Source organism: Heterocephalus glaber, unplaced genomic scaffold (genome assembly GCF_053883595.1).
Source record: "Heterocephalus glaber isolate CG9 unplaced genomic scaffold, H.glaber_assembly_v1.0 deba00001460, whole genome shotgun sequence".
NCBI lineage: Eukaryota > Metazoa > Chordata > Mammalia > Rodentia > Bathyergidae > Heterocephalus > Heterocephalus glaber.
The window spans coordinates 13,074,566-13,098,024 of NW_028258307.1; the positions used below are offsets into that span (position 1 = coordinate 13,074,566).

Here is a 23,459-nt window from a genome sequence, read left to right on the forward strand (position 1 = left end):
TAGTTAATGCAACAAAACACTAATCAGTAACAATACCTATTTCTAATGCAAATGAAAAATGAAACTATAAGAGGTCTCAAAGAATCAAAGTTAAAGCTCAGACTCCAAGAACAGACAGCCTAGGCTGTACTTCAGAGTCTGTCTCCAATCAGTGGCTACTCCCTAGTTTTAGGATCTTGAGAGTTACTCAATCTGAGTCCGTCAACTTCCTCATCTCTAAAATAAATAGTCTAACACACAAAAAAAATAGTAATTATGAAGATAAGTAAGAACATGTAGGTGAATTATTCAAACAAAGGTCTGGGAAATAGCATGAAGAGTCCTCAAAATATTAAAAGTAGAATCACTGCATGATCCAGCAGTCATACTACTAGATAAAAATCCAAAAGAAATGAAATAAGTATATTGAAAAGATATTTGAAATCCCATGTTTATTGAGGGGCTGTTCACAATAGCCAAGAAATGAAAAAAATCTAAATGTCCATCAGCTGACAAATGGATAAAGAAAATGAGGTACATACACACAATAGAATATCATAGTGCTTTTCAAAAGAAAAATCTGTCATTAGTGAAAGCACTGATGAAACTGAAAAACATTGCTAAATGAAATAAGCTAGACAAAGAGAGATAATGTATTGCATGATCTCATTCACGTTTGGAATCTGAAAAGTTGATCTCATAGAAGCTGAGAGTCACCAGGGACTGGGAAAGGAGATGTCATGGGGATAGAAGTGGCTGGTTGATCGGAACTAAGTCACAGTTGGACAGGGGCAAGACATTCTTCTGTATTATTGCATAGTAAAGCAACTATAGGTAATAGTAATGTTCTGTACATCTCAAAAAGCTAGAAGAAAGAAGTTTTAAGTTTTCACCAAAAAAAAGATAAATGCTTGAGAAGATACATATGTTCCACCTGATTTAGTACTATGCCATATATACTCCTGTAATGTTTACAATTTTGTGCTTTTATGTATCACTTAGGAATAAACAATTTGAAAAAATGCCTGGGAAGTGGTAAATGTGTTTGCGATCTTTTGTGCACCCACACACACATTCACACACATGACCTTAGGCAAGTCATTTCCTCTATCTTCATTAGAAGTTCTTTACCCACAAAATAAAAATTGTTCTCTCAGCCTAACAGTATCAAGATTATTAAATGAAAAAACACCCACTGAAGTGATTTATAGATGTTACATAAATGCAATTATAATAGGCAATCATTATTCATGGTTAATCATGAATGGTATCTCTTGCAGTAAGCAAGTCACCAACTTTCATGTTTATCTCTGAAATTATTTTAACAATAAAGGAATAAAAAAATCAAAACAATTTAAAGATCTTCTTATTTTTAAAATATGCTTCTAGAGCCCTTCTCTTTCTTCTCTTCTCTTTCTAAGGAATGTGCAAGCATAAAAGCTGTATGCTGAACATAAAGCAAAAAAGACCCAGAGCTAGAGAAAACACAGTTTAAAAACAGAATTAATAGAAAATGTGGTATCCTATACTAATATTTAATATATTTTACTTTGTTCCCATATGATAATATCTATTTAGTAAACTGCATTATTCTCAATTTCATTGCGTGCAAATAAAGATCATTTTCACTAGAAGTATAATACAGATTAAACATTTGGAGAGTGCCATTCTCAAAAATCTAAATGGTGCTACTTTACTGTTTCAACTATGAAGAAATCAATGAAGGCTTCATAGCAAGAAGGAAAACTCTAGGGAGTCTATGAACAATTTAGTATTATTCATTAGCAATTGTGACAATGCTAATTTTACTTTTCATACAGAAGTATGAAATGTTCATTAAGACTTTAAAACTGTGTACATGTAAAAAATAATATGAGGCTTATTATACTGCAGATATCATTTAGCACATGACACAAATTTTACCACAGGGTATCTAGACCTTTAAAGTATTTTTAAAATTCATTACCTTAAAAAAAGTACAGGTCAAATCTTTTACCAAGAGAGTTTATGACTCAAAGACAGCATCTATCTGAGGATTGGAAGATTATATTCATAGGCTCCATGAATAGATTTCAGATGATTTGTGAATGTGGAAAGGAGAAAAACCAATATTTTTATTTTCACTAACATAACTGAAATTTATCATTACTTGAATTCTTGTATTATGAATGTAGTCAACAAAACCAGAATAGCTGTAGCAGTATCTATAGATTTCTCATCATAAAATTATTTTTATATTATATTTTGTTATGAAGTCATAATTTGGCTATTTCAGATTATCTTAAATTATAAATTATATATATCACAGTTTTAAAATTACTATTGTTATTAAACACATGTCTATGTCTTCTTAATGATGTATTAAAAAATTTATGCTCCAGCAATTCTATTTCTGTGTACACAACCATAGGGAATCAAATCAGTGTTAAAAAGACATCTGGACTTCTATATTCATTGCATCATGATTAACAATAACCAAGAAATGGAAACAACCTGGGTGTCCATCAACTGGAATACATTTTTTTAAAATGTAGTATATACTTTCAGTTTCTCACACTAGAGAAACTATTTGGTATTTACACATATGCGTCCTATTTATTTCACTTAAGAGTATGGCCTCAATATGTATCCATTTAGCTATAAATGTCTCTAGTTTCTCATTCTTTATGGCTGAGTAGTATTGAAAAGTAAGTACTGAGTAGTACTGAAAGTGTAATTAAGGATACACACGGATGAAATGGCCTAATAACATATTTCTCGGATTGTGTTTCCATGGTGTGTCATATGACTGTATCAAAATTTAAATTAGGGAGAAGTTTTGCTTATGTGGAGTCTGCTAACTAACGGGAGTTTTTTCCCAGATCATTATTTGTTCAATGTTGGCTTTGGGGATCTTTCTGAAACAAATCACATCCTCTGGTGTCTTGTTGGTGCTTGACATGCTTTTTTAAGTTATATGGAAAAATGCTTAAGTGCTTTTCAGTTTTGTTTTGGTTGAGTTCTACTGTATTTGAATATTATTATAGATTTTTCCCCTTGCATTGTTCTTGTTTAATTTTTTGTATGTGTGTGTCTTTGATAATAAAGTTATTTAAAAAAAATTTTTTTAAAAGAATGGAGGGCCGGGGATTTAGCTCAGTGGTTTCACTGCCTGCCTGGCAAGCAGAAGGACCCAAGTTTGATCACCGGTACCACAAAAAAAACAAGAAATAAAACAAACAAAAAAAAAGAATGGAAAGAAGAAAAGTGAGGAGAGAAAAGATGAAAAAACTAACTTTTTAGGCCTTTCTCTCTCCTCCAACTCAGCTACATCCCTATCAAAGAAATACCATTGTGCTAAGTTTTGATGCTGTACTTCATCTAATTAAAGTTTTTTTTACATTGTCAAAAAAATGTGGTATACATACACAAGGGAATACTACTCAACCATAAAAAGGAATGAAATCTTGTCATTTGAAACAACAACCAAAGATGATTACATTAAGTGAAACATGACAGGCGCAGAAAGACAAGTACTACATGGTCTCATATATAAAGTAGTAAAACACTGGTCTTATAGAAGGGGAGGATAGAACAGTAGTCAACAGAAGATGGAGAGAGAGAGGGAAAAAGAGGAGAAGAAAGGATGAGGAGGAGTTTGTCAATTGGTTCTAAATTATAGCAGATGGAAACATGAAGTTTTGCTGTGGTATTGCAAATTAAGGTGACTACAGATAATGATAGTGTCCTATATGGTTCAGAACCTCAAAAATTAAAACAAAGATTTTGAATAGTTTTTGAGATGAGATAGATTTAAACCTGGTTTAAACATTTTACATATATATATGATAACTCATTAATATATACTAGTATATGTTTCAATATATTAAATACACATTTCATTTAAATTCACAATACTACCTATAACTATATCACAAATTTGATTTTTCCTACTTGTGATACTGCATTTCACTGTGATTAATTATCAGTGCCATTGTGGATCATGCATATCACAGTTTATTTTCTAGTCCCTTACCTGCTGTGACACTGAGATTGGACCTGCAGCTATTTTACCTTTCCTACACCCTCCTTCAGCTTCTCCTGAGATAGACCTGTGTTCTCTTCCATGGTGAGGGACACCAATTTCTCCCAGGAAGCATCTGTATCATCAGTGTTGAAAGAGTTACAAATTACAGTTGACATGGGCTCCAACCTGTCTTCATGGGTTTCAGCTCTTGTTTGTGGGCTACAGCATGCTCTTTGCTTTATAGATTTAAAATCTTATCTTCACATGCAAAGAGAACAGCCTTAGAGACATCATTTAACCAGCTCTCTCAGTTATATAAACCTTAGAAAAAACTTCTATAACAAATAGATTTACATTAATTTTTCAGGTTCTCTAACTGAATACTGATAGAACCTAAAATAATATGAAAAAACCTGGTTCTAAATAGTTTTATATTATTATAAAACAATGATAACCATAAAGTCATTAAATTAACCGATGTTTATTCTAATTTCCAAAGTAATTATTTTCTGGCCTTGGGAATGTATTTGGGTTAATTTCATAGTAAAATGATGAAAGCACATATTCTCTTTAGTTTTATCTGAAATCTAATGGTTCCAGGTCAGATATATTTGCGCACAACCTTCAAATGGAGTACCAGGAAGTGTTTGTTGCAAAAGGTAAAAAGAAATTATTGAGGAAAGCTCTAAAGTGTCATGATTCAACTCAAGGGCACAGTTTAATTTGGCTTCTAGTTAAGTTCATATCACATCTCAGTCTTATTCCATGGTATATTATACTTGTCTTGTTGCAGGATGGGCATTTAAAGAATCACACGTGATTCATTGTGTCACACCACAAGTGATAGAACAATATCACTAATAAATGAGGTTGCATTCCCAGCCATTTTAAGAAAGAATGAGATCTTTATATGATTAATTCGATCACAGAAGAAAGGTGTGATCACATTAAAGAGGCCAGATTGTGATGTGAAAATTCTTCCGGCTGTCTTTATGGCCTTCACTCTAGTTTCCTAGCTGCTGTTTGGCTGAGAATATTGTTAGGAATGCATTCAGACACATGACTATTTGGCTTTTAGACTAAAAACACTGAGAAACTGCTTAACTTAACATGAAAGGCCATGTAAGTGGCCCAATTTTTCCCTTTTTGGCTCAAAGGGCATAGGGTTTTCTGTTCCATTGCAAACTTGGAAACAGCCCAATTGCCCATCAACTGGAGACTGGATAAAGGAGATGTGGGTTTTTTTCATAAAATGGAGCACTATTCAGCTGTAAAGAATGAGAAACTAGAGACATTTATAGCTAAGTGGATGCACATTGAGCCCATACTCTTAAGTGAAATAAATAGGACACACATGTGTAAATACCAAATAGTTTCTCTGGTGTGAAAAACTAAAAGTGTAAATAAGAATCAAAATGTATAACTGATAATGGGAAATAGGAAGAAAAGGTCTGAAGGGGTAGGGGAAGTGGGAGAAGTAAGGGAAAAGAAAGAAAGGAAAGGGAAAAATATCAGAAAAGGAAAATATGGAAACAAAGTCTTTGTAAATAGAGAGGGATGGAGGGGGTGAAGGGAGGGCAAGGGAATGGAGAAAAAATAAGAACCAAGATTCATCATGTAAAGGTACAAGTTCCCAATGATGAATGTAACTGTATCGTATACCTAAAATGTACCAATAAACTAAAAAAAATGAAAAGAAAAAAGAAAAGATCACTCTTTGCAGATTTAGTGTTTGGAATATGGTCACTGTAGAATTTCTATGAAGAATCATCAAAACACAGTTAAATGCCTGTATTTCTCACCATTTGCTTCACAGTCTTGATAAAACAGAGCAGAAAGATTGAAATTAGAATTCTCAACAGAACAAATAAAAAGTCTGACTTGTACTAAATGCTCAGTGCACAAGAAACCCAGAGGATGGGAAAGGTGGAATAGTGATTGGAAAAGTCAGTAGTCAGAATATTTTAGCAGTATGGTATGTATATAACATTCCACTAACATGTAAAGTTGCTAAGAGTTCTCTTTCATTGCTTTAATAAGGACAGATTGAACCGTTAGAACATTTAATGTTAAAGAAAACCATATGGAAAATTCTGGCATCTTGTCTTTAAGATTCTTTATAAATTACTTTAAATTCATAAATTTCTTTGTCAATTGTTTTCCATCTTGATGTTGACCTCAACGAAACAAAATAAATTTGAGATGCACTCTATTTTCTAGAAAAGTCTCTCTAGTTGTCTCCGATAAATATTATATAAGCTATGTAACAGAGCTCATTACCTGAGGCATATTAAGAAGCAATGGTGCATAAAACATTTTTCAATGCCAAGTTCAGAGCAGTACAAAAGGTGAATTCATTAATGTGAATGTTAAGACAAAATAAACAGAAAGCCACAGTTGTTAATTATGCTGGAAAAACAAATTAAATATTTCTACACTTAAAGAAAATATTGTATTAAAGAGTTACTCAAAAGAAAAGAAAAATTTGCTCACATTGTTCTCTGACATTATAATATCAATAATATATATAATTCTTTAAAGCTGTGAAAATGGAGAATCTAATGCTTCTCAACTTCATTGTATTTTCTACAAGGAATGACCAGGAATGTAACTGATAATAATTGCAAACAAAAGGAAGTAAACATCTCTCTTCTAATCCGCAAGTACCATTACCAAGGTGCATGAGAAGGGATAAAGAAGTGTTAACATTTCAGTAATTGATGTTCATTCTATTGATCTCTATTCTATACACAAATCTAACTCAAGAGAAATTGACAATTCTCCTTTTAGAGACTTCTACTTTTTACACTTATTCATTTGTACTATTGTGAATAGCAAGTTTTTTCCACTTAAAGGATGTTTAGAACTTTATTCTAGATAACATAACTGCCATAAATCCCTAGTGTAAAACACAAATCAAAGGGAATGAGGGGCAAGAAAGAAAGAAAAGAAAGAGATGGATGGGTGCAAGGAAGGAAGGAAGGAAGGAAAGGTGGGAATCGGGGAGGAAAGAAAAAAAGAAAACTATAGATGGGGAAATGCACACATTTTCCATGAATTCCATGAATTTCCATTGGAAACCATGTTCGCCTAATACATTCAACACAATGAAGCATCAATCACACTAAATTCATTAGCAGAGTCAATTTAAAATTGTGCTGTGTTGATGGAATGCAATATATCCACAAGATCTGTCAAAATCTCTCAGACAAAAACATACAAAACTTTTAGATATTCTTGAGCAATCTTTTAAGCAGAGTTCCTGAAAAAATTTTTCATCCTGCACGCAAGTACTTCAGTTTGGTGGTACACTTAAATGGCTAGCAACATAAGTATATATGTTACTCAAATTAATAAATCATGATCTTTAACTTTCACAATGAAATATCTTTTCTTTGAACATGATTGACATCTACAGCACAAACTTGGTTTTTCAGCCAGGAATAAAAATTTTCTGTCTTTTAGGTACTCACTAAAAGTTATTTATCAGTTTTCAGCCATAAAACTTCTACCTTAAGCCTATTAAGGCAGTTAATGTCTGAGCTAACTGTCTTAGGAATGGGCTGCCAACCGTTACTCCTTCAGACAGGTCAGGCTTTTCCCTGTGTTTCCAGGTAATCAGAAAGCTGCCATAACCACTTTGTTTCCTTGAGTAACTGAATTTAAATTTGCTTCAAGATGTCTACCAAAGACTAACACAGAATATAACATTTCTCAGCACATTTTACCATATTTTATAAGGTTTCTTTTAGGAATACCGGGACTCAGTTCAAATGTATCTGCCTCTTTATAATACAGGAGGGAGAAATATGTTCATGAATGCTATTCTGTGTTGTAGATAAAGTGAGTCTAACAAACTCAAAGTGATATACTGAGACTATTGCTTTTCTCAACATGTTTGTCTGTTTTGACATAAGTAAATTCCTGTCCAATTTTATACTGTGCTTTTGTCACTCATCATTTATTGGTTATTTTTGGTTCACAGCATGCATTTTTATTTTCGTCAACCACCACAAACAATTTTTAAATTAGATAATATCGGATAAAGTTGAACATGTATAGTGATATATTGTAAAAATATTATGATAAAAGAGATCTAAAAATTGATTATAGGGTGTCATTTTCTATTGCTGATACCATTGTTCTTTAATTGATTACAACTAATTTCTGGAGTCCCAAAGTGTTCACATGAACAACTTTTACAAATCTTCATAATCATTACTAACAAATATTTTATCCCAAGTTATCTTCCAGTAACATTTAGAGATCAGAATTTTTTCCTTCTTTATGTCAAATTTTTCCAGTAGATACCTATTCCATCTGTTCTACATACTGTCATATGTTCTAAATATAGTCTTGTAACCAGTACTTATCTCGCTAAATAAATGTTTAAAATGCAGATTAAGTATCCCTTTGTCTTCATCAGAGAAGGTCTAGGTTCCCTTTGACCGTAATGATAAACAGGTGACATTAGCAAATGAGCAAGCTAACTAATGGCATTGGTCCATCACTTCACGGTTACTTATTGTTTTTTGTTTTTTGTGGGGTTTTTTTTGTTAAATTCTTTTATTGGTACATTGTAGGTATACAACACAATTACATTTCTCATTAGGAACTGTACCTTTATACAATGCATCTTGGTTCTTATTTTTTCCCCATTCCTAGCCCTCCCTTCACACCCTCCACCCTTCCCTATTTACAAAGACTTTATGTCCATTGTTTCCATTTCTCATCATTTTTCCTTCCCCTTCTTTCCTTTCCCCTGCCCCTCCCACTATCCCTACCCCTTTGGACCTTTTCCTCCTATTTTGCATTATCGATTATTCATTCTAATTATTGGTACATTTTAGGTATACAATATAATGACATTCATCATTGGAAATTTAGGTATACAATATGATGACATTCATCATTGGAAATTTGCAACTTTACATGGTCTCTCTTGGTTCATATTTTTCACCCTTGCCCAGCCCTCCCTTCAACCCCTCCATTCCTCCCTATTTACAAAGATTTTGTTCCTATTTTTCCATTTTCTCATATTAATCCCATTCCCTTCTATCCTTTCCCCTAGCCCTCCCACTTCCTTCCCCTTTGCCCCTTTTCTTCCTATTTCACATTACCTATTATACATTTTAGTCCTTATTTACACTTTCAGGTTCTCACACCAGAGAAACTATTCGGTATTTATACATGTGTGTCCTACTTATTTCACTTAAGAGTATCACCTCAATATGCATCCACTTAGCTATAAATGTCTCTAATTTCTCATATTTTATGGCTGAGTTTTTATTTAGAAAACCACATTTTCTTTATCCAGTCTCCAGTTGATGGGCATTTGGGCTGTTTCCAAGTTTTAGCTATTACAAACTGTGCTGCTATGAACATGGGCGCACACATATCACTGTGGTATGATTCTTTTAATTCTTTGGGGAAGATCCCCAGCAGTAGAATAGTGGGGTCAAATGGGACTTCCAGTCCTAGTTCTTTGAGGTATCTCCATACTGATTTCCACAGTGCTTGCACCAGTCCACACTCCCACCAGCAGTGGAGCAGGGTTCCTCTTTCCCCACAGCCCCACCAGCATTTGTTATTGGTTGATTTCATGATAGTAGCCATTCTTTCTGGAGTGAGGTAGAACCTCAGCATTGTTTTCATTTGCATCTCTAAATGGTGCTGGAAAAATTGGGCTTCAACTTGCCAAAGATTAAAACTAGACCTGTATCTCTCACCATGCACTAAACTAAAATCAAAATGGATTAAAGATCTAAATATTAAAATAGAAACTCTGAACCAGTTGGAACAGAGGTTAGGTAGAACTCTTGAAGACATCGGTGTAGGAAAAGATTTTATGAACAAAACCTCAGTTGCCGGTGAACTAGCACAAACAATCAACAAGTGGGATCTCTTCTTATTAAAAAGCTTCTGCACAGCAAGAGAAACCACCAGCAGTGTGAAGAGACAACCCACAATGTGGGAAAAAATCTTCACCTGCTCTTCCTCAGACAAAGGTCTACTATCTCGAATCTATAAAGAACTTAAAAAGATCAGACCTCTCAAATTTAAAGACCCAATCCGAAAATGGGCATCTGAAATGAACAGACATTTCTCAGACAAAGAAGTAGAAATAGCAAATAAATACATGAAAAAATGTTCAACATCATGGTTACTTTTTGTAATCAAATGCCAGTCTATTGAGAAAGTAAAAAGACTATTTTCAAAGGAAATGAAGAAACATATCCATTTTCTTGCTAGAAAATGTCCATGATTATAAAAAGGACAATTTGATGTCTTTAATGAAGCAAGCATGTGTTCCTGAATACCAATACCAATAGTAAGGACTATTCCAAACTAAGATAATATTGGTGTCACTATTCCAAAACTGTTCAGTTTTAGGAATCCACTTAAAAGTTCACTTTGAGATAAATTAGAGGTGCAGTCACACTGTGGACTGAAAATGAATACAAATTAGCCATTTATTTCATCATCAAAATGTCAACAATGTTAATAACAAGAAAATAGATTTAGATAATAAATCAATATAAGGAAACTCTTAAAAATATGTAAGTTCAAGATGTTTCAAAACTTGGAAGATCTCACCCTATTCATCATTTATATATTCTGCCCCTGCTTCCCTCTCCGTCTTCTCAATTTTCACTTCCATTCATCAGACATTTTTCTGGTTTTTTAGAGTCTGAAACTTGACAGGGTCTTTGTTTTTTGGGTTTTTTCACTTTCTTTCTATATTGTTTATTCAGGAATTGATAAGATAGCATATCACTGAACTGTGTTTTGCAACTGTTTCCCTGTCTAAATAAAGCACAGGCTTTCCACTTATGACATGAAGACTTTTTTGTTTTAGATCAAACTGATCTCCTTAGCTCTACATCCTCGTCTTCATTTCGTAAAATTCTCCCCAATACCTCCAAATCTGACATGTATCATCGCACAATAAGTAAGTTCCTAAGTCAAGCTTGTTATTCTTACTTTATCCCATCTATGATAATGGTGCTTCAGAATCCATCTAAGTTGTACCTATATTTCATTCCCAAATTTAATTACATTGGTTCTGTGAATACCTGCAGTGCTTCATTACTTTTCTATATATGTTTGAATATATATACACATATATATATACATATATATATATCATACAAAGAATAGACTTAAAACTTAACATACTGTGTATGTAAGGGAGTTACAATGTAGTCTATATTTTTGACTGTAATTTTATATGTAATTTTATATAAATGACTTTTATCTACAATGAAACTGTAGAAATTTAGAATCAGGAGTTGTATTTTGCATTTTTCTTCTATTTCCGAGAGTTCTTAGCCTAAATATTCATTTGATTCAATTTCTTAAATTAAAAAACAACTTAGAAAAATATCATTGATTTAATCTCTACAAAGTTTCTAGAAAAAGAAAATCTGTAAAATAATTATCACAATAAACTAAGAAGGTACAGATATTTCTAAGCTAAATCCATTCATTATCTAAAATATCAGAAAAAATGTCACTTTTAAAAGCTATTGCCTTGTGAGGTGTGATCTCCTAAAGGAGTATTGATAATGAACAGCAAGAAAATAGGTGTGATTTTTTTAAGTGCTTATTAAAACATTTATTTAAATGAATTCTAACCAGCTGAAACCAGTCTAGCTCTCAGAGTAGTTCTCATCCTAAAAGCAGAGGGTCTACTTTGATCATCCTTTAAATCTTTAGAAAAAATTGTACTAATTCCCTTTTAGGGACTGGACAGTTAATCACCTGGGACCATAGCTGAGTAAAGGATGTTTTGTCAAATGAGTTACTTCCTCCTTTATATGATTTCAGAAAAGCAAAGCCAATGTTGATTGAAACGATGATGCTAATCACCTGTTAACAGAATTTAAAGCAGTAACTAATTCATGATCATGTATCTTAGGTTTTAATATTTATGTTGAATTAATACTTTATCCCCCTTAATATCCTCTCACTTCAAAAAAGGATCTGTTTTGCTATACAGCTTTTTCAAACTAAGGGATTTATAGAGTTTTATCTTCAGTTATTCTAGTCCTTTCAAAACACAGCTTGGAAATCCACACTAATAACAGTTCATATTTATTATATTTCAGTTTTTTAAGTCACTACAAAATAATCTGTCATATTTTTCTATAAAATCTTATCATATACATGAAGAATAATATCTCACTATCTGTTCTTTTTCTTTGTGTCATTTAAAAATTTTTTCATTAGTCCATGTTTGCTTCGACTACGTAATGTTTGCATTCATTGTGTGGAGTTGGTACAGGTACATAACATCTCAATTCCTTGTTTCATTCTCTTTCCTTCCTCCCCTTTCTCCCTTCCTCTGTATCTTGATCCTTTTCCCATTTGAGAAAGATCTCTCTCTACTTCCTATTATCTATCCTTTAGTTTGTTCTTTATTTATAATTTGGGTTTATCATATAAATCACATGATATTTAATTTTACGTATTTGATTTCTTTTACTTGACATTGTGGTCTTTTTCAAATGTAATGATCTTGTTTCCTTCAATTTTTTATTAAAGACACTATTATTGAGAAATTTAATCAATCATATTATCTTTTCTTACATCTTTTTCATATATTTCAAATTCTTCCTTAGACGAACAGACTATTCTCAGAATAATCAGGAAGAATGTGACCAAAGCCAAAAATATATTTCCTTTCCTCTTAAAATCTTTCTTGGATTTTACTACTCTAAGTTCTGGTGATACCTCCATGGTTCCCAGCATGGGTTGCTTAGACCTTTAGGCAGTAAATATAGTAAAGATGCAACATAAGGTTTTTTGTGAAATTCTAATGGAAAAAAATGTGTATTTGCCACTGATAAAACTGCACAAGCCAAATCCAACACCAAATTCCTTTGTCACATTTTATCCATACGGGTTCATACATTGTCAACATTCAAGAAATTATTCTTACTAATATCAAATTGTATAAAGTCATTTTAATATTATTTCTATTTGATAATTTGAAAATGTTCTGGAATTTAAGCAGCATATATAGAAAATAATTATTTAATAAAAATAATCAAATTTTTATTAAATTCAGAATTTTCTTGGAAAGAAATAATAATTTATATAAAGAGGGCTTGAAAACAGGGAACCACTGAGCTGCAGTTTAAATTTACAATGTAGATCTTTATATAATTTCCCTTTATTGTATATTATTCTCCTCCAATTTCAAAATCTTTTTAAAATGATTTATCCCTCCACATTTCTTAAATAGGTTTCTGAAATCTGTTCTGACCTTTAAGTGTACTCCTGAAGTAACCACAGTCGTCCAAATTAGTTGTTTTAAAATACTAGGGTACAAAATTTCCCTGATGAAGAGCCTTGGAGCGACTACATTGGCACCAAATTCAGAACTGTAGATACATTTTCATCTAGTTGATTTGCCCATCCACTTACTAAGAGGCAATATAGCACAATTTTTTCTCTTGTTTAGTGAAAAAAAAAAGCTGCATGAATGAAAAGCCAAAAAAATTGTTGCAAATGTCAAAATAAACAACATGCACTACATTCTCTCAATCTACTGGATCTGTCATAGAAAATTAATTAGAGACAAAGGGATTATTTTTTCTCAATGTCACAGGAAGCTTGTAAAAGAGAGGAACATCTATTTCCTTTATACTGTTTCAGAAATTATAAATACCCAAATCTCAAGTCTGAGACAATCAAAATAGTTGTAAATTTGAAGGTTGAGCAAACATTCAATGTAGTGTCATTCATGAAGTCCCACATAATACCTATTGTTTGTTTGCTTTGTGTCATGTAAAATAAATGAGGGCTAAGATTCCAATACTTCTAAGACATGAAGTGTATATCTGTGACAAATATCATAATCCTTGAATGTAAAGTCTAAATATTAGTAACAAGATGAATTTATAGTTTGCTATAGACGCTCAATATTTAGTGTCTTCATGGCCTCATAGGGCAGTTTCTACAGGTAAAATTGAATGTATATGTTCCCTGAAACAGAGAATATTATAATTACCAAAATGTATCTCCAGGCTGAATTAGTATTGCTAACAGCACAGCCTCTTCAAACTAGCTTACCAACTGATAAGGCTCTTATCACAAATCATTAAAGTATTGGCTAATAGATACAGGGAAATAATTACTCTAACAAAGTATTGCTTTTCACTATTTACCTAAATTGAGTAAAACTGAGGTAAAGCAAAGTTTGGAAAAAAAATAAAATCTATTAAGTCTTCCATCTGAATAAAATTTAACTTAAATCTAAATTTTTAAAAAGTGGTTTTCTAAAGCAGAAAGTCTTCTTTAAGATAAAAATAGTGAAACTTACAAAATACAGCAGTGTCTTGTTTAATCACAGCAGAATGGACTGGTATAAACTCTCACAACTTTTCTTGCATACATTTCCTGAAAAAGAAAATTAAAATAAATAGACTGAAAATTCTAACTCTAAAAACTGTAAAGAGACTGTAGTTTTGTAATGGGGAGAACGTCCAGGTATTTTAAAAACTGTGCACCTATATAAGTAGACTTTAAAATATAACTCACAGAGTATTCCTTTTTTCATTACTACCAATATTCAGGTCATGTAAAAAACTTTAGACTAACTTCTGTATGCTTCTCAAAAACATACACAACTCTGTACGTTATAGGGTCAACTGAAGATTTTTTTTTTCTGATAAAGACTTCCAAAACTATCTTTTCTGGTACAAGATAGGAAGGGTTGCTTATGCCATTTGTGTGTTGCTGAACTATGAGATACTCAGGAACATTCCCAAAGACAGAAGAAAAGCTAAAGAATCAGACTGGAATACCAGGCCCTCTGCTTCTCCAGGTGTTTCATAAAGAATTTGATGATATGTTTTAAACTGAATAAGGGTACATATAATAGTGAAACACTTGAAAAACAAACAACAGAACATTTTTTACGAAGCTAATCAACAGTATCACTTTTGTGTTATATATTCTAAGCAGTAAATCAAAATGGAATATTCACAAACCATGCATTTCCCTACTTCTAATACTTCCATATATATAACAAAACAAGCCAGCCATAGTGGCACACACCTGTAAATCTAGCACTTGGAAGCCTGAGGCATGAGAATTGTTAAGAGTTCAAGGATAGCCTGGGCTACAGTTGAGTTCAAGGCCAGTGCCTGGAGCTACATAGTAGGACCCTGTTTCCGAAACAAAAATAAAATAAATAAAATATTTTTGTTCTTTATTTTTTTAAAATAGACTCCAATAGAAGGCATACATGGCTACAATAACAAATTGCAGATTTTTAGGTGAAAGGTCTAAGAATGGCACTTGTCCATAAAATATCAGGCCTTGATACCTCCAAATTCATTTTTGCATTAGAAACATCACAAAATGAGATTTTAATAAATAGAACTAATAGTAGATATTATGGATTTTTTTAAGGAATATGTAAACTAGGACTGTAGTTGCAAAGAAATGATGCTTTTCCATTTTAAGTTATACCTGTTTATATAATCGTGCAGAGCGCTAAAACCCAATAAATAATTTGCATAAGAGTTGCTTAAAATCAGTTTGCCTATAGAATTAACATATATTCATAAAAATCTAACTGGCAACACTGGAAACTGTACATTTTAATAAATGGTGTAGAGATGTTAAATTCAAACTATATAGAACAATTTGAAAATCAGATATATTTGAAACCATAAAGCTTTCCTGAAGATAAGTATCATGGCTTGTATCTACATGTTTCCCCAAAGCTTCATGTGCTCATAGGTGGAGCTTTTCAGAATTGGCTGGATCTAGAGTGTCTGTCACACAGATTAAGAGTGTGTGACCAGGGCCTGGGATATAGCTCAGCAGCACTGTGTCTGCCTGGCATGCACAAAGGCCTGAGTTCAATCCCCATTACTGGGGTTAGGGGACAGTGTGTGACAAACAAATTGATTTAGCATAGTTCTGGATATGGATAATTGAAGGTCCACCCTGGATGCAGGTGACACCAACCAACAGGCTTGAATAAAGGGACATAAAGCAGGAAGGCTGCTGCTTTCTGCATCCTGCTGCCTGGCTGCAGTGCCACAAACTGTTTCTCCTCTATGATTCATTCTGCCATGCCACTCTGCCTTGCAGCCAGTCAACTATGGACTGAAACCTCTACAAACTGAACCAGAATAAATCTTTCCTCTTTAGAGTTGTGGGTGTTGGGTATTGTGTCTCAGCAACAAGAAAGTAACTAAGACAAAAAGGATGCATTGTATAGAAGTATGAGAATTTACATGAATTTCAAATGATTATCAATGCAATTTTAGAAATAGGTCATTGGTGTTATTGCTACATTGACTGATTTTTTAAAATAAATTGTATGTTTTCAAATGTCTAAATTAAGTAAGATATTAGTAGTAAAATACCTCTTGAACAATTTCAAATGGATTATTTTATAAGTTAAAGAAAGACATCCTTCTTTGGCTCAGAACAGCCTGATTACTGTTATGCATCTTTAACAATAGCTACCTTCAGTTTTGTTGAATTGAATGACTTGTAATTTTCTATTTTTCAAAGGTCTCACTTTTAAGGACTATATAATTTAAATGGAATTAGGTATTAAAATATGAATTCCAAGTATGTGTTACAGTGAAATAGCAATGATTTTATTAGGATGATGAAAACAGATATGCTAATTACTTATGTAGGCACTGTACTGTCATTGATTAAGAAAGATTAAGATTATGCATTCTAGTACTTCATTGTTTTAGGTTCTTCACTGACATTTTGAAATCTTAATAAACCTGATGCTTTCCTTCTATATATGTACATATCTAACATTTATTTCCTTTTTCAACTTTTATTTTTTAATAGTACATGTTTGCAGTACATAATGATTACATTCATTGCGTGTAGTTCACACATGAATGTGTGTGGGTTTTTTTCACCTACTTCTCCTCTCCTTCCCATCTCCCTGCCTCCCTTGGTCCCCTTCCCTTTTGCAAAAGAACTATTTCCCTATTTCCTACCATCTGTCTTTTACTTTGCTCATTATTTATATTTTGAGTTACTCATATAAAAAAACCATATGATACTTCAGCATGTGTGTCTGATTTACTTCACTTAACATTGTGTTCTCAATGTGCACCCTTTCTTTTTTTGTAATATTTCATGAAGACAATAGAGAAAGGAAGGGAAGCAGAGAGGGAGCGAAGTACAGATAGCTTATATAAAAAATTACATGTCTGAAGAAAGGGGAGTTCAAAACTAAACTATGGTCATCACTATTCCTATGTTTTTGAATGTTTGATGATATGGATGCTAAAAACCTCACTGTATGGATAACTAACGAGAACCATGAGAAAGAGTTTAATAGAAAATTATCCAGAGACATTTATCCCTGAAATACCTTATTTATGCACGTATAGGGGACATCCTGATTTAAGCAACAGATGGTGTATAGTGATTAGACAGGATGCTTGTCTTTCAACTCAATCTCCTATGACTCGTGGCAGATTCTTTTGGAAAGAGGAAGACGTAAATGAAATGTGAAATTGTTTCACTACTTATGGTCAACAGCTTCAGATTACACACAGCACATTTAATGGTGACTCACTCAATTTAAACAACTTTTTATTTTTATATTTTTAATACAACTTAAATCCCGAAACAGATAACTTGCATGTCTATTATGATAAACTTCCAGGGGAAGAGATAATGTTCCATTGCAGTGAAGTCAGTATACAATCTTCTAACTGGCTGAAAATGAAGGACTACGTTTGATAAACTAAAGATTTAATGATTATAAATCACTGTTGATTCAAAAACATATATGACAAACAGCTTCTGAACAAGTAGCTGAGCTTGAAACTGATATATTCAGCTAGCATCTAGCTACCAATAAATCAAGTGATCAATCTACCTATCTAATGTTACTGCTGCATGTATGTACACACACACATATATGTATATATTTATAAAAATAAAAACTGCATTGGAGTAATTCACTGGCTGAATTTAATGTAGAGTATTTTTATTATCATTCATATCACCTATTTGTTGCTTACAACAACATGAAAGTATTGTTGAGTTCCTTATTCATGTAAAAGATACTTTCAGTATGATACAAATCATGATATAAGTGTTATTAAAACAAAAATCAACATTAACATGGGCTTAAGTTAAATGTAATAATTTATCCATAATATCACAGAAACGGCATTTTCATTATAGAAGTTTGGTTACTACAAAAATTAAATACTTTTATAAATATTTGCTAGTTATTTTCCAAATACATATTATGTTTTGCATAATAGAATATTATATAACATTTTGTTACTTTTTAATGAGTTTTATAAATTTAAAATTATCAAGACAATTATTGAACCAAATTTACTTCAGTATCACAAATACTATTAAGACAAGCAAACAAATATTGGGAAATTTATACACATACACACAAAATAAGTTAATTGGAAAACTGAAAAAATTTGAAGAACTTTAAATGTATCACCAAAGAAAAAGGCCAAGCAAAGTTCACAGGCACTATTTTTAGAAAATCATCACTGATATAACAGAACATGAAATTACGTTCCCTTTTATGTCAAAAACTACTGGTCTCTAACAAAATGTAACAAAGGCAAAAAAAAAAATCTTGAAGAACCATTAGGTGAAACACATTCTCTTACAATCCCAGAATGCAGACATATTTTTAACATTGAGCCACGAGACACTTTGGTTGAAAATTATCTATTTGACAAAAGTAACTTTAAATTTTAAACAGACAGAGAAAGAAGGAAATGGATGAGTATTTTTTTTTCAAATAAAAACCATACATTCTGGTTATTTTATGCAAAGAATCTTGCATTTAGCCTGAATTTTTAAGATAAAAGCCAATCAACACTGGAGGATTTACAAGGATTAATTAAGAGCAAGGATTAATTGTGTATAAAGTGAACTGGACATCAATCTCAATGCCAAATATTTAAAATTGAAATCTAATTTGGAAAAATCAATAACTATATTTGTTCAAGAACAGACTAAATGAAGAGATGACATATTGATATAGAACATAGAATATACATAATTTTCATTTTGGCAAGGCAAATGTGTTCAGAAGAGGATCCAAGAAAGTTTATGAGAGTGATAATAGAAATTTCTGCACTTGGCAGAGACTGTAGTAAAACTTGATAATATTGTGAAAGAATATTTATTCAGAGTACAAACATTGGCACCAAATAATACTACACATAAATTAAGAAATTATATAGAAAACTAAATAGATTTCTTATAGATGTGATGAATTCAATCATTTGGAAGGAAAAATGCTAAATGCTTTTCGAATTATTTTACATATACCTCAAGATGTAAGTTTGATATAACTACTTAGGGTTAATGTAAATTAGGTTATTTAAGCTTTTCAATATTTTCACATGAATGCTCTTGGGAAGGTATTCTCCAGGATGTGCTCACTTCGGCAGCACATATACAAAGGTATTCTCCAGGAGTTAAGACAGTATGCAATTGTTGTAGATTCTCAAAAATGAAAGTCTAGGGGAAAAAAAATGAAGACTTAGATGTCCTAGCTGCCACAAATATGATCAGGAAACGATAGATTTCAGTGGAAGGTACTCAAAAGAAGATTTTAGGGATTTCTAAATTTGTAATTTTACTAAGCTCTAAGCATGCGTAATAATAATGGAGGAAAATTTTCAACATCATTGGATTTGTTAGGTTTAAAATTTGTATAACTAAGGCCCAGGGATTTAGCTCAGTGGTTCTGCTGCCTGCCTCGCAAGCGCAAGGTCCCGAGCTTGATTCCTGGTACAAAAAAATAAATAAATAAAATTTATATACTTTTCCTTGGATTTATTAAACTATAGGTGATATGTGTATTGTCAACCATAAACATAAAAGCATTGTAATTATCTTACAGAAAAGTGTCATGAAATTTTAAAACAAGTATCTTAATATTGACATACTGAATATACAAATTCTAGAATAATAGAAAATGATGCTTTCCAAAAATATCTACTTTTAATCTCATTTTTTAATTCTATACTAAATACAATTATCATTTATGACAGGATTCTGCAAACTTTCTCTGTAAAGGCCCGGGTCATAAATATTTTAGGCTTTGCAGGCCAAAACCCAGTCTCTACAGTATTGCACGTTTTGTGTGTGTGTGTGTGTGTGTGTGTGTGTGTGTGTGTGTGTGTGGCTGTTTACTATCCTTTAAAATAGAAAAATTATTCTTGGATCAGTGGCCGTACAGAAACAGGCCATAGTTTATTAGTCTTTATTATAGCATCTTGTTACCAAATAGCCATTCACGACATGAAAAATTAATATATATAGCTAAAACTAGGTCAAATTAAAAATTCAGCCCCTTAGATGCACTAGTTACATTCCAAAGTCTCAATAGCCACATGTAAATTTGTTTTGGTACCAGGGATCGAACTCAGGTCCTTGTGCTTGTGAGGCAGGCAGCGGAACCACTGAGCTAAATCCCCGGCCCTAGCCATGTGTAAATTTAAATTTAACTAGTTAAAGTTGAATCAGATTAAAAATTTTCAAGGTCTTAATGATTCATACTCAAAAGGCCCATGTGCCACTGTATTGAACATAAAGCATTTACACAAAGTTCTGTTGAATAGAACTGCAAAGAAAAAAATATTCAAGAACCAAATTGTGTGTGTGTGTGTGTGTGTGTGTGTGTGGAAAATTGGAAGCATGGGTGGCTGAATATCTAGACATTTACGTCAATTTCTATCACTCAAAAAATACTACAACCAACATACTTAATTTGACTATGAGTTTCCTTGATAGTCCAAAATCTGTATCAATATTCCAAGCTAAAATATATTTCAAATAATAATCTATTGTCATAATCCAATAATCTGCTTTAAGAGACTGTTTTATAATACTAAAATATTTTTCATTTCTTTAGGTCAATGCTTATCCCATTTTAATGTGCTAATTTGTCATCTTTTCATTTAGGGACATAATAAAATATAGCTTCTGACTCAGTTGGTCTTAATTGGGCTATAAATTTTGCATTTCTAACAAGTTTCTAGATGATGCTGAATTTGCTGTGCACAGATGTGATACATAGCAGGATTCAGGATGAAGCAAGCAATTTGAAGAATAAATATAGATGAAATGTAGTAAAAATATTAAAAACAAATTTAACAGGAATTGAAAGCATGATAAAGAAAAATTATTCTTTAAAATCTAATACTGAAGTACTGTAAAATATTTACAGTAGTGATTTGTCAAATACTCTTAAAATATTTTCTGACAGTATACCCAACATTTTTAATATCACTTGCCAAATGACAAAATTGTCAAGAAATGGAAACAATTTAAGGACCCATCAATTGATGAATAAAGAAACTTTGATATTAACATGGAAAACTCTTCAGCATTAACAAAAAAGATGAAATTCTGTCATTCACAACCTGAATGGAATTGGCCATCATTATGCTAAGTAAAATAAGCTAAGCACAGAAAGAAAAGTACCTCAAGATGTCACTGCTCTGTGGAATATAACAAATTGATCTTTTAGATGTTGAAAATAGGATGGTAGGCACCAGAGCCTGTGAGAGTACATGGAATGCTTGGTCCTTAAGAAGTGATAGTTAGAGGGCCAGGGATTTAGCTCAGTGGCACCGTGCCTGCCTTGCAAGCACAAGATCCTGAGTTCAATCCCTGGTACTAAAAACAAAAAACAACAACAAAAGAAGTGATAGTTATAAAGCAACAGAAAGTTCCAGTGTGCTGTGCACAGTAGAGTAACCAAAGATAACAACAAGTATACTGCAAATAGCTGAAAGAAAGGATTTTGAATGATTTCATGATTAAAAACAAGATAACTATTTCAGGAGGTAGATATATTTAACTAAATTTAAACACTGAACAACATGTACATGTATCAAGAAAAAAATCACATGGTGCCAGATTAGTATGTAGAATTTTTATGTGATTATGTATCATTTTTTTTTAGATAAAATATTGCTATCTAATCAAAGGCCAGCCTGGAATGTGCTATGTAGCCCAGGCTGTCATCAAATTTGAAATCCTCCTACTTCAGTCTATTTAGCTCTGGAATTATAGGCCTACAACACCACACCGGTCTTCAGTTAAAAAAGAATTAAAAATTAAAAATTAAATATATTTAATTGCAAGAGCAAAACTCTATTAGAAACAAATTTTCTTTAAAATGACAGTTGAATATATCAAATTTTAATATAAAAAATTCACCCTCAGAGCATAGAAACAATGGAATTGGAACAAATAATTGGTGGAATTCTACTTTCCACAACAAAATTTCATATATCTGAATCTGAATCCCTTTCTGGCTTCTCCAAACATAAGGAACAATGAGGATATTTTTAAATATCACCCATATCCTACAGCATAATTATAACACAGCTATAATAAAGCTTTCAATAATATGTAACTGAATCTGTAAATGAATACTTGAACTCAACATTAATAGATCTAAATCCACTCAGAGGTAGTTTAAAAATACAGTGGACCCTTGACTTAGGACTCAATACATTCCTGAGGGCTGGCTGTAACTCAAGTTGGTCAGTTGAAGATTCAAGCTGCTCTAAACAGCCTTCAAAATCTCTCTCCTGTATATAGGCAGATCTCAGTATCCTTAGACATTGGCCCACAATTTCTCAATTAACCCCACACAGGAAAGGATAATGTTCCTTGCAGAACTCTTTAAGGTTAAATCTGTATCTGAGACCATCTGGAAGCGTAAGTGGCTGGCATTTGGGTCATAATTCAAGACTTGTTCATAACTTAAAACTAAAATTCCAGTCATAACCCAAGTCGTTCATATGTCAGGCTGGTCATAACTTGTGGATCCAGTGTATAAAAGTGAAATTAGTGAAGTGGGTCATAGTGATGACAGAAGACAGACAACATCAAGATCATAAGTGTAATTACAGAAAAAAAAGTTAAAGCAAAGATATCAAAAGTAACAACTTATCAAAATACACCCAAATGAAACCAGTAAAGAAGAAAAATAACAAAATGGAAATAATATTTTAAAATATTAAAAAATAAAAGGTTAACACTCAAGAAGTAAAATAAATTCTTGTTTCATTGAAAATATAAACTTATACTTGAGAAAATAGTTACCTTGAGGACATATCCTAACAAAAGTATTGAATTTTTGAATTATAGAAAAAAACTCAGCATACAAAAAATTGATTCACAGAAAAAATTGGTGATAAATTTTAAAGAGAAACATACAAAGTTAGAAAAGAGAAGAAAATATGATAGAAATACTTATTATATTTATAAATAAAACAACTTCCTGAATATTACAAAATTATAAAAATATAAATGAAGTGACTAAATGGTACAAGACAATGATTTTACAGACATCCAAATTGTGCTTAAGAATCAAGGCCTAAGAAAACACTACGAAACATGAAAGAACTCAAGTATTCATATTTGTGAGTTCTTTCACGGATGCATATTGTAAGAA

General features: G+C 32.1%; 1 protein-coding gene across 20 annotated transcripts in view; it reads right to left on the minus strand.

The window, feature by feature from the left end:
- Positions 1-23,459, minus strand: part of Marchf1 (membrane associated ring-CH-type finger 1) — a 1,027,787-nt gene that overhangs the window by 503,561 nt on the left and 500,767 nt on the right. For 18 of the 20 annotated variants that reach the window (XM_087216905.1, XM_087216904.1, XM_087216913.1 and 15 more), the window contains one exon: positions 14,316-14,392. The exons of the other annotated variants lie outside the window; for them this stretch is intronic. The gene's annotated coding sequence lies outside the window, so the exon portion shown is untranslated. Of the gene's footprint in view, positions 1-14,315; positions 14,393-23,459 lie in introns of those variants that run through there. 20 annotated transcript variants of the gene reach the window in all.